The 13,397-nt window shown below is 40.2% G+C and overlaps 2 protein-coding genes across 4 annotated transcripts in view; one reads left to right on the top strand and one right to left on the bottom strand.

Annotated features, from left to right (window-relative positions):
- The window catches only part of VPS13B (vacuolar protein sorting 13 homolog B), a 454,077-nt gene that overhangs the window by 159,755 nt on the left and 280,925 nt on the right, over positions 1–13,397 (bottom strand). The gene's annotated exons all lie outside the window — the stretch shown is intronic.
- The window catches only part of COX6C (cytochrome c oxidase subunit 6C), a 336,477-nt gene that overhangs the window by 171,398 nt on the left and 151,682 nt on the right, over positions 1–13,397 (top strand). The window lies entirely within an intron of this gene.

Raw genomic sequence — 13,397 nt, 5'->3', positions numbered from 1 at the left:
GACTTCTGTTGTCAGCCGAAGCGCAGGGATTCCCCTGAGACTCCCCTTGCTGGGATTCAAAGCAGCGCCAGCAAAAATGAAGGGAATCCCTTCATGATCCCTAACATCATATTCTCTTCATGGTTTATCATTTGGAAATGTGCTAATTTATCTCCATAAATAGTTCGGCTTCTCTTTGTCCACAAATGGCAGTGTTCAGAGGATCTCACTCCCTCTGTAATCCTTGTCTAACAGTTTGATTAGAGGCAAATGCACAAATTGATCCTATATCCATTTTGACATGTTAATATTTACCCTCCCCATGACACAATTTACAAAATTATATTTTAATCCTCTCTCCATTTTACTTTCTTTATTTGTTTATATTTCTTCAATGAGGGCTGTGTATAAATCCTTTGTAAAAGTTCACTGAAATCCATGGGAATAGATAGGAAGCAGCTCCCATTAAAGCAGCTGCATCTTTTATTAGGCTTTTGGTAAGGTATTTCAAACTATTTCTTTAGTGATTTGATGCATAGCCGTTTTTCATTTTCCCCAACAAAATACATCATTCTTAAGAACTGCGTTTAAAACCTTTTTTTTCCCCTCCTCCTTTTAGCTAATGGAAATCCCTCGCCACAAAGGATCAGATAACTTATAGAACTCTGAATTTACTTGGGAAAGTAAGATTAATTGTTATTTTCTTTAATTAGTAAAACATATGGTTAATGGATACCCCAAAGTCTTGTGCGCATTAGCCTGTTATATATCTGTTAATATTACCATACACTTCCCTCTAGTAAGCTGATATTTAGCCTGCATCAAAAATATTCCAAGCATTCTTATTATGTGGGTCTTCACATCAACAAACCAAAGGGTTTTTAAGCATTATCAGGAAAAGTCTGAAAGTCTGGTAAAATCTTAATGTGTTCAATTTCCTTGTTGAGTTGCATTGCTCTAGTTTAACTATTAACTTTAAAATCTCACATTTTTGTTATCATCTGGGGTGCATACACTTAGAAGTGTAATTGATGGCAACAGAACTTGCTTCCAAATAAGAAATTTTTTTCAGGAGAAATTCTGCTTCTTCAGCTGATGCTATCTGATAGGCGGGTTCCTTAATGACATTTTTAGATCTTTGCAATAGGAAAAGTTTTGTTAATTTCTTCTTTTCTTCTTGGTCCAAATGCAAAGGCTGAAGACCTTACTAAATCTCTCCGTTCTTCTGGAAGTGCTTTTATAAAGAGAAGAATGGAAAGGTGTTTGGGGAGCTGGCAAGTAAAGGCAGCTTATTTCCAGAGAACCAATTTGTTTTGGGCTTTCTAAAAAATTGGTTTCATCCTGCTTACGTCAGTATTTTACATGCACTTTCTAACTGATGAGATGCACATATTCCTGGAATAAAACTAGACTTTGATTGAGGGTAAATATCCAAATGTTTATGATACTTATTCTTGTCATTAATAGGGAATGTTACATGAAGTAGTGACCTAGTAACCCAGTCTCCCAATTTCCCTGTTTTACTAAGCAGTGATATATAAAAACTTCAACTGAATAAACCATGATAGGCAGGTACCATATCTATGGACATCTGACAAAAACTATGACATATGAAATATATATGATTTGAATGTAAGAAGAGTTGACCCCTTAGAGCAGTGATTATTATTATTATTATTATTATTATTATTATTATTATTTAGATTTGTATGCCGCTCCTCTCCGCAGACTCGGGGCGGCTATAGCGAATCTTTTTTTCCTTGGGTTTCGGAAGAGCATGGGCACGCACTATAGCACATGCGCAAGTGCCCACACCCAGAGTTCAATGCCTGGGGAGGATAAAAACAGCTTCCCCCACCCCCTGGAGGCCCTCTGGAGGCCCAACGTCTAGTAGGCCAAGTAGGCTCATGTTTCACCCTCCCCAGGCTCCAATGACTTCTCTGGAGCGATGTGGGAGGGCGTAAAAGCGCCCTCCCACATCGCCCAAGAGGCTCTCTAGAAGCCAAAAATGCCCTCCCAGAGCTTCTGTGAAAGCCAAAAATCAGCTGGCCAGGACATATGCACATTGGAGCTGAGCTAGTGCAATGGCTTGCGTGCCAGCAGATGTAGCATAGGTTCGCCATCACTGCCTTAGAGGAAAAAAAGAGATGGAAACATGTCACTCATAGGGAAACCCCCCCACTAACCTAATACAAAACACTGTTCAAACCAACACACTCTGATGCAGCCACACTAGTGCTAAACAATTGATATCATGGACTCTCATTAGAAGAAAACATGCAGACACATAGAAAAGAAGCTCCATCAAATGTCCCTAATAGCGTAGCACCATCAAATGCTACTGTAATAGATTAAAAAACACCCCAAACATCCCCAGGAAAAAAAAGGTAAGTGTTGATGATAGAAGATTCAATTCTCAAGGGAACAGAACCTGCCATCTGTAGACCAGACATCAATCCAGAGACGTATGTTGTCTTACTAAAGCTAAAATCAAACATGTGGCTGAAAAACTAAGCAAAACAATAAAACCCACAGACTACTACCCCTTCCTATTACTACATGTAAGGACAAATGACATAAACGAGGATTGAAAACAACATTGAGTGATTACGAGCAGCTAAACAAGAAAGTCAAGGACTTAGGTGCACTAGTAGTTTTTTCATCTGTACTGCCAACAAAAGGACAACATCCGGTAAGAGAAGAAAGAATTCTAGAAGTGAACCACTGGCTAAAGGGTTGGTGTCGCCAAAAAACCTTTGGATTCCTGTACTATGTCCTGTACTACCTCAAGATGGGCTTTTGGCAAGGGATGAGTTACACCTGACAAAGACTGGGAAGAATGTTTTCAGAAAACAGCTGGCTCAACGTATCAGGAGGGTTTAAAACTAAAATTGGGGGGAGGGTGGCCAGTCTTTGGGATCTTCAGGACAAAACAAAAATATTCAACAAAAAACCCTAGAAAGCAAGGCAAAAAGCAAATTAGGGATGGGAAGGAAGATAAACAAGATAGATCTTGACAGACTTGAACACTGGGCCCTATCTAAGAAAATGAAATTCAATGTAGAAAAAAGTAATGTCCTACACTTAGGTAAGAAAATCCAAAAGTATATATATAAACTGGGTGAAATCAGGCTTAATAGCCTGTAAGAGGGATCTTGGGAGTCAACCAGGTAAATATGAGCCAGTAGTGTGCAGTGGCAGTCAAAAAAGTCAATGCAATCGTAAATTGTATTAACAGGAGGAAACAATCAAGATCAAGTGAGGTACTAATGCCACTTTATAAATCCTTACTTAGACCACACCTTGAGTACTGCATCAAGTTTTGGTCACCACACTACAAAAAGATGTTGAGACTGTAGAAAAAGTGTAGAGAAGACCAACCAGGATGATTAAACGACTGGAGATTAAAACTTACTTATTTACTTACTTACTTACGGTACTTACTTACTTACTTACTTACTTACTTACTTACTTACTTACTTACTTACTTACTTACTTACTTGGGTTTCTAGGCCGCCCTTCTCCACAGGGACTCAGGGTGACTTACATAATAAAATCAATACAACATATAAAATTTTAAAAAGAAACCCAAGTATCAACCAAGACTAAAAAGCCCGAAGAATTTAAAAACCATTCAAGCAGTCTGTTGACACTCATCCAGACCCTCACAGCTTCCAGGCACTGGCACATCATCTCCACTGCTTGATTGAACTGACACGGGGTGGAGATGTACAACTGATATGAAGAATGGTTACAGGAACTGGGCATGGCCAGTCTGGTGAAGAGAAGGACCAGAGGAGAAATGATAGCAGTGTTCCAATATTTGAAGGGCTGCCACAGAGGGGGTGGGTGGGTGTCATGCTATTTTCCAAGGCACCCTAAGGCCAGACAAGGAATAATGGATGAAAACTTATGAAAGATTTAACCTAGAAATAAGGAGGATCTTTCTGACAGTGAAAACAATCAACTAATGGAACAGCTTGCCTTTGTAAGTTGTGGGAACGTCATCACTTGAGACTTTCAATAAGAGATAGGACTGTCATTTGTCAGAAATGGTGTAGGGTTTCCTGCTTGGGAGGGGAGGTTAGACTAGATGACCTACCAGGTCCCTTACAACTCTGTTAATCTGTTAAGACTAAATGGTAAAAAGCAAGAATGAGCTATTGAAATGAAAGCAAGAGAAAACAGATAGAGATGCCATGTCCTTGAAAACCAACAGAGGAAGGAAGGATGTAATAGATATGAATGAAAATGTTCTGATTCTGTGGAGTGGAGGTGGAGCTGAGCATCATTTAAAATCCACAATTCAGCAACATTTTTTTCTAATATAAGTAAAAGTAACTACAGATGGATATGACTGAGTAGGAAAAGAATATGAAAGGAAAAAACAATATTATCGATATTGATAAAAATGTAAATGTATCTTTGTTAGGCGGGGCTAATCTTGAAAAGTACTTCACCGATTGCTTTGAAATTTTGACTCAGCATTCCATTCAAACAGAGCCCTTATGATATACCTATATTATATAGATATCGCAGCTGTGATAGGTAAAAACTGGCCAAAAACATAGAATTCCCTTGTGAAAAACACAAAAGGCATGTTTTGATTGGCTGGTGAAAAGACAGGCTTGCATGGAGACTGGTGACAAATATAGCAGCGCATTTTGATTGGCTGCTGATCAATTGCCATGCTAATCAACTGCCACTGGAAAGTATCCTCAGAAAATAAAGAAACCAGGTTTGGCTGCAAACCAGGGGGTTTGCCACCCATGCTTGTATGGAACCAAGAACCCTGTGAGATAGGCCAGTCTTATCATATTTGGGCAGATGGGTCAGGCCAGCCTCTTAAACCAGGGGGGACAGGGAGAGAGAGATATATGCAAATGTAAGCTTGGATGGAACCAAGCACCCTGCGAGGTACGCCAGTCTTATCCTATTTTGGAAGATCAATCTCTTAAAACAAGGGGTGGGGGAACAGGGAGGGGAGGAGAAGTACAATTGTCATCCTGCTCTCCAATGTTAATCCTCTCAAGCTGTATGATATAATTGAACAGGGGGTTGGTCTAGTACACCTCCAAGGTCCCTTTAAACTCTGTTATTCTGAATAAAGATAGCAGGGGTTCAAAAATTTAAATTTATTTTTTTATTTATTCGACTTCTATGCCGCCCAATCCCGAAGGACTCAGGGTGGCTTACAATATGTGCACTTTCTCATTACTTTCTTTTCCACTTAACCAGACTGAGCCACAGCAACGCGTGGCTGGGTACAGCTAATGTATTATAAATATCTTAGAGTGATCAGAAAAAAACATTTCCATTTGAAGCTCCCCAAAGATGCTTTTCCAAAAAGCATCTCGACTTTCTTGCTTGTTTTTTTCCTTGAAAATGTTTCACTTCTCTTTCAAGGAGCTTCTTCAGTTGTGACTGAAGAAGTCAGAACTGAAGAATCTTCTTAGGTGAGAAATGAACTGTTTTCATGGAAAAAATCAAAAAATAAAGTCCACTTTAGGAAAAGCAAGTAGGATGCTTGGCTGCATAGCTAGAGGTATAACAAGCAGGAAGAGGGAGATTGTGATCCCCTTATATAGAGCGATGGTGAGACCACATTTGGAGTACTGTGTTCAGTTCTGGAGACCTCACCTACAAAAAGATATTGACAAAATTGAACGGATCCAAAGACTGGCTACAAGAATGGTGGAAGGTCTTAAGCATAAAACGTATCAGGAAAGACTTAATGAACTCAATCTGTATAGTCTGGAGGACAGAAGGAAAAGGGGGGACATGATCGAAACATTTAAATATGTTAAAGGGTTAAATAAGATCCAGGAGGGAGGGAAGTGTTTTTAATAGGAAAGTGAACACAAGAACAAGGAGACACAATCTGAAGTTAGTTGGGGGAAAGGCAACATGAGAAAATATTATTTTACTGAAAGAGTAGTAGATCCTTGGAACAAACTTCCAGCAGACGTGGTTGGTAAATCCACAGTAACTGAATTTAAACATGCCTGGGATAAACATATATCCATTGTAAGATAAAATACAGGAAATAGTATAAGGGCAGACTAGATGGACCATGAGGTCTTTTTCTGCTGTCAGTCTTCTATGTTTCTATGTTTCACTTGCCTTTGGTAAAGCACCTTTAGAACAACCATGACCCGGATGATTGAGAATCTCCATAGACATTCCCACTTTCAGCTTTTCCTAGAACTGTCTTTTGCAACCAACTAAACCATATTTATTTGAGTGAATATTTGCTCTTTGGCATAATTCACTTCCTCTAACAGAAGAATTCAGCTTTATAACTATACATTATCACTATCTCAAAAAGATACTTGTAAAAAAAAGTAATGAAAAAATAACCTTACCCAAGACCCTAAGTTAATCAGAAAAGTATGTACTCCGGTCAGTTCTCTTCTCATATATCATCTCTCATTAAATTATATATTTAAAAAACCTCATTTCAAAGTTAAGCCACACCATGGTTAACAAAACTGTTAAACTGGGATCAAATGAGCACATTCCTACATTTATATATGATGTCATATTAGACAGCCTATAATTGAACTCTCTGAGAAATATGATTTTTTTTTCAAAAGAGTAACTATCTGATCTCATGCTACTTTTTCGTCCATAGATCTGGCTGTGATGGAAACAGGTGATCCTGCTTTCAATTACAGAAGGCTAGCATGCCAGTGTGAGGCCTGGATTAGTTCACCTTCTCATGGGGAATTTGTCTCAGTTGGGAATGGATTTATTATGGCTTCACACATGGAACGGAGCTCATGTCAACTGAGGGCAATGACACATCATATGATTCAAATTAACCTGACGTGGACTGTTCTGCAGGGCTGAGATTGTATATTAAAATGACGACATTTTAAAACAGCTTGAAAGAAACCAGGATTGTCCAAGTGCAATGGTTCCAATTTGTTCCAACTAATCTATCACCTGCTGGAGATATTATTGCATTGGGATTTCTGGTAGCTGCTCTTTTCCAGTTTTCTCCAAACCACTGACCTTGCTAATGGGTACAATTGTTTCCTTTGGAGTAGAGGACAAGAACCTGCACAATGTGCTTTTTTTATGGCTGGCTGGATATATTTATTCATCACAAAATGCAAACAACAGAAGGGAGAGAAGGTAAATCCTAGACATGCACAGCTCATTCAGCAACCTTTTATTTCTCATTTTTTAATATATTTCCCAATTTGAACTGGCTAAAAGTCTACAGAAAATCACTTTAGATAGTAAACTTTCCCAGAAGCTTCATAGTTTAGTATATGAAGGGTTTCCCAAGAAAATAACATGAACATGGGACAGAACAGCTTGGAAAGAAAATTTGGATTTGTGATTAGATGTTAAATCTTATGAATCACTGGCAGTTTTTGTAATATATTATGTCAAAAACTGTGATTGTGTTGAGAACTTAAATACAGTGATACCTTGTTTTACAAACTTAATTTGTTCCGGGACGAGGTTCTTAAGGTGAAAAGTTTGTAAGATGAAACAATGTTTCCATAGGAATCAATGGAAAAGCGATTAATGCGTGCAAGCCCAAAATTCAACCCTTTTGCCAGCCGAAGCGCCCGTTTTTGCGCTGCTGGGATTCCCCTGAGGCTCCCTCCATGGGAAACCCCACCTCCGGACTTCTGTGTTTTTTTGATGCTGCAGGGGAATCCCAGCAGTGCAAAAATGGGTGCTTCGCTGGCAACGGAAGTCCGGAAGTGGGGTTTCCCATGGAGGCGAGCCTCAGGGGAATCCCAGCAGTGCAAAAACGGGTGCTTCGCTGGCAACGGAAGTCCGGAAGTGGGGTATCCCAGCAGCGGCGGTGGGTTTGTAAGGTGAAAATAAGAAGAGGCAAAAAGAAGAGGCAAAAAAATCTTAAACCCTGGGTTTGTATCTCGAAAAGTTTGTATGATGAGGCGTTTGTAAGACGAGGTATCACTGTACTCCCTTATTCTAGTTCAGTGGTTCTCAATCTGGAGGTCAGGACCCCTTTGGGAGTCGAACAACCATTTCACAGGGGTCGCCTAAGACCATGGAAAAAAGACAAATTTCCCATGATGTTAGGAACTAAAGCTTCTAATCTGGCACTTTGGAACATATTTTTACAATCCGACCAATCAGGTATTTACAGTAGGAGGGTCCCTCTGACCTCTCTGCCAATCAGGTTAAAGCTCTGTTGGGAGAACTGGGTCTAGACTTATGGTTGGGGGTCACTACAACAGCAGGAACTGTATTAAGAGATTGCAGCCTTAGAAAGGTTGAGAACTACTGTCATCAGTCAAGCTGCAATACTTCTTCAATACCCCAAGAGTTTTTTTTTAGAATATGAATCAATTAGTTAATTTATCTTAGAAATTTCTGAATATTTCATGTAATACTGGTGAATCATTTGCAACTAAATATTAATTTTGATTACATTCACATGGTCATTTAACTTTGGTGAACCATCACTAACACTTTTATATTATTTCTTTTTGGATATACTACAGTGGTTTTCTTCATTTTCCCATATAAGGCATTCTTTTACACCTGGCCTAACCCTGAAATAAACTGCCAGTTTCAAATAGCAATGCCTTCTTTCCTCAGAGATTAGATTACTGAACAAACAGCATGCTGAATATAGAATACCATGTTCAAATAATCCAGGAGTTTGGCTATAGAGCCACGATGTCTTGGACAGAACTGAAGAATTGTGTCTGGCAAGTCAAACAATACACAATCATTATATATAAACAACTGTCACACATTTACTGGATCTACCACCACACTGAAATGATGAAAGTAGCATTGTTCTGTAAGTTCCACTCCAAGCAACAATTTTGCCTTGCGTGGATACAATGGTGTTTTTATAATTTGTCCTTCTTCTCTTCACGTAGATACTTTGAAGGCTTGAGAGAACGCACAATATGAGTGGACACCTCAAGTATAACTTCAAGCAGGCAATGCAAAATTTCTATTTGCTTAGTTCATTTATTGTTGAATGTGGAGTTCATTGTCTCTATTATGGCTAGTGTTTAGTCTTCTGTTTGAGCAATTAAAAGCATTCTCAAATAATGATGTAATTATGCCCCATTTAAGACCAGAATATCTCTGGGACCGCCTTCTGTCGCACGAATCCCAGCGACCAATTAGGTCCCACAGAGTTGGCCTTCTCCAGGTCCCGTCGACTAAACAATGTCGTTTGGCGGGACCCAGGAGAAGAGCCTTCTCTGTGGCGGCCCCGACCCTCTGGAACCAGCTCCCCCCGGAGATCAGAACTGCCCCCACCCTCCTTGCCTTTCGTAAAGTTCTTAAGACCCATCTCTGCCGTCAGGCATGGGGGAACTGAGACATCTCCCCCAGGCCTATACAGTTTATACATGGTATGTTTGTGTCTATGCTTGCTTTTAATAATGGATTTTTTAGTGTTTTTTAAATTATTAGATTTGTTCTTACAACAAATCTACAGAGATTGTCTTTGTCTTTGTTATTGTTGTGAGCCGCCCCGAGTCTACAGAGAGGGGCGGCATACAAATCTAATAAATAAAATAAACAAATAAATAAATAAAATAAATATAATCCGGCCTTCCCATCTACAGAGATTTTCATATGATACTGTGCATTTATCAATAGTATCAAGAAATGAAATAGCTGATATAATTACAGTACACTGTTCTCTGTGTAAACAGCAAGGTATCATAATTGAAAGAAGGAATGTTAAAGAAACCCTAGACACACCTACAGTCTGGGAGGAACCCTACTTAGCAGTAGTGAATGTGAAAGGGATCTCGGAGTCTTGGTGGATAATCAACTAAATATGAGCCAGCAATGTGCAGCAGTGGCTAAAAAGGAAAACACAATCCTAAACTGTATCAACAGGGGGATACACTCCAAGGCCAGAGAAGTATTAATACCACTCTATAACGCCTTGGTCAGACCACATCTGGAGTACTGCATTCAGTTCTGGTCACCATATTTCAAAAGAGGCATTGAAACTCTGGAGAAGGTGCAGAAAAGAGCAACGAAAATGATTAGGGGACTAGAAACCAAGACTTATGAAGAGAGATTGCTGGAACTGGGCATGGATAGCCTAGAGAAAAGAAGGGCCAGGAGGGACATGATATCAGTCTACAGGTACTTGAGGGGTTGCCACAGAGAGGAGGGGGTCACACTGTTTTCCAGGGCACCAGAGGGTCAGACGAGGAACAACGGTTGGAAGCTGACCAAGGAGAGATTCAACCTAGAAATAGGGAAGAACTTCCTGATGGTCAGAGTGATCAATCAGTGGAATGGCCTTCCATCGGAGTTTGTGAACTACCCATTTTTCAAGAGGAGATTGGACTGTCATTTGGCTGGGGTGCTGTAGGATTTCCTACTTAAGCAGGGGGTTGGACTTGATGACCTGCAAGATCCTTTTCAACTCTAATAAATAAATAAAAATATACAGAATGAGCTACCTAAAGTTTCTGAATTTGGGCAGAAAACAGATATAGTACAGATAATTCTTGGTTAATAACCACTCATTCAGCAATGTCGCTTGGCGGGACCCAGGGGAAGAGCCTTCTCTGTGGCAGCCCTGGCCCTCTGGAACCAACTCCCCTCAGAGATTAGAATTGCCCCCACCCTCCTTGCCTTTCGTAAGCTGCTTAAAACCCACCTCTGCTGCCAGGCATGGGGGAACTGAGATACACTTTCCCCCTAGGCCTTTAAAATGTTATGCATGGTATGTCTGTATGTAGGATTGGTTTTTATATAATGGGTTTTAACTGTTTTTAGTATTGGATTATACTGTTTTGTTACTGTTGTTAGCTGCCCCGAGTCTGCGGAGAGGGGCGGCATACAAATCCAATAAATAAATAAATAAATAAATAAATAAATAAATAAATAAACTGTTCAAAGTTATGACAATGCTGTGTATGAGTGGTACTTATGACTTTCTGGTCAGTATACTACTCTTGCAATCATACAGTTATGATCTGGGCACATGGAAACTGCCTCACATTTACAATAGTTGCAGTAACTCATGGTCACATTATCATCATTAGCAAATCTTCTCTGCAGGCTTCCCATAAGCAAAGATAGTGGAAAAGCCTACGGGGAATGTTGTAAGCCACTTCTGCCACTTTGTCTCCCAAGGGACCACATATTCTGTGTCACATTCACATTGCAGCACCCCTTTGCAGCCCATATGCACTCACACAGCAGCACAGCACCCTATCTGCATACATCATGCACTCATGCAGTGCTGCAGCAATCTCTCCACAACCGTTATGTGGTATTACAGCAGCATCTTCATAGTCCACATGCACATGAGTACCACAACCGTTATTCCCAACTGCATATTCCAGATTTATGTAATCATATAGCTCTGCAGCATTCTCTCCCCAGCCAACTTGCATACTTGCCATAGCACATAGTTGTAATCACATTGGATTCTTGCTTAAGGATCTAGAAATTTTGATTAAAGATGGCAATGAGAACTTGCTAGGATTGCCTTTGCCATAAGTGTTGCATCACGTGATGTTGTGCTTTATGACAACATTGGCATCGGACCAGAATACCTCCGGGACCGCCTGCTGCCACACGAATCCCAACGACCGATTAGGTCCCACAGAGTTGGCCTTCTCCTGGTCCCATCGACGAAACAATGCTGTCTGGCGGGACCCAAGGGAAGAGCCTTCTCTGTGGCAGCCCCGGCCCTCTGGAATCAGCTCCCCCTGGAGATTAGGACTGCCCCCACCCTTCTTGCCTTTTGCAAACTTTTGAAAACTCATCTATGTTGCCAGGCATGGAGGAATTGATATATCCTTACCTGCCTTTGATTTTATGGATGGTGTGTTTGGGCTGTATGACTGTTTTAATAAGGGTTTTTTAAAGACTGTTTTAACATTGGATTTATATATGATGTTTTATTGTTGTGAGCCGCTTCGAGTCCTCGGAGAGGGGCGGCATACAAATCTAATAAATTATTATTATTATTATTATTATTATTATTATTATTATTATTATTAACATTGTGTAACAATGGAAATTCTCATCCCAATTACCATCGTTAAGCAACTACAACTTGTAAATAAATGGGAGATATCTTCATTCAGTGAACACCAACGGTTAACTCAAATTTGGAAGTTGAGTTACTGTACATTAATTTTTTTAATGATAATAATTGAGAAGAGAATGTCCACACTTATGATCTGTGCCTGTTGCTCTGCTTCGCTCACAGGCTTCCGATAAATTCCAATTCCTGGAAAATCACTTCTTAGTAATAAAACTCATTCTTTATTTCACTCAAGCAGGATACATGAATGCAATGCATAGTTTTAGAAGTAACATAGAAGCAGAATTCTATCTCATCAAAACTAGCTTCAACCTTGGGTCTGGGAAACGCGCCAAACTCAATCCTAATCACATTCCTTAGATAACCCCCCTATAATTAATCAAAACATAGGCAGAAGCTCACTGAATACTTTTGCTAACACAGGAACCGAGCACAGAATGTCTTTGGAAACAGAGATCATGATTTTTAGAACTTCTTTTCAAGTACACCACAGTTCCTCGGCTCATCCATAAAATGAATGTTGAAAGTCCATGCCCCCATTTCCCACAAACTTTCCATTTATTATTTGTTTGTTTGTTTGTTTGTTTGTTTATCAATCAAATTTGTATGCCGTCCCTCTCCTCAGACTCAGGGCGGCTAACAACAGTAATAAAACAATATAAACAAATCTGATATTTAAGTTAATTTTAAAAAGAAACCCCAATTTAAGAGACCAATCATACATACAGACATACCATGCATAAATTTTTTATAAGCCATGGGGAAGGGAATATCTCAATTCCCCCATGCCTGACGACAGAGGTGGGTTTTAAGGAGCTTACGAAAGGCAAGGAGGGTGGGGGCAACTCTGATATCTGGGGGGAGTTGGTTCCACAGGGCCGGGGCCACCACAGAGAAGGCTCTTCCCCTGGGTCCCGCCAAACGGCATTGTTTAGTTGACGGGATCTGGAGAAGGCCAACTCTATGGGACCTAACTGGTCGCTGGGATTCTTGCGGCAGAAGGCGGTCCTGGAGGTATTTATATTGCCTGGAAGTGACATCACACTTCAAAGAGCTAAGGCTGTGAATTAATACCTTTTACTCTGGATCTCCTCTCGCCTTCTAGACATTCTTCTATAGCGTGGATTAATCCAAGTATTTCCCACTAATAAGTCTTCCCCACTATCTGACAGAGACCAATCTCCCATTGTCACATCAGCCCCCTTAGGCTCTTCCCAGTCACTGTCTGCCCCAATCTCGCTCTCCGCTTCCTTTAGGGGTAGTGATTTCTGACAGTCTCGAAATGGGTGAGCAGTGTGGTCGGGCAGTAGGAAAAGCAAGTAGGATGCTTGGCTGCATAGCTAGAGGTATAACAAGCAGGAAGAGGGAGACTGTG

This window comes from Erythrolamprus reginae, chromosome 3, assembly GCF_031021105.1.
Source record: "Erythrolamprus reginae isolate rEryReg1 chromosome 3, rEryReg1.hap1, whole genome shotgun sequence".
Lineage (NCBI taxonomy): Eukaryota > Metazoa > Chordata > Lepidosauria > Squamata > Dipsadidae > Erythrolamprus > Erythrolamprus reginae.
This window is presented reverse-complemented; position numbering and strand designations above follow the sequence as displayed.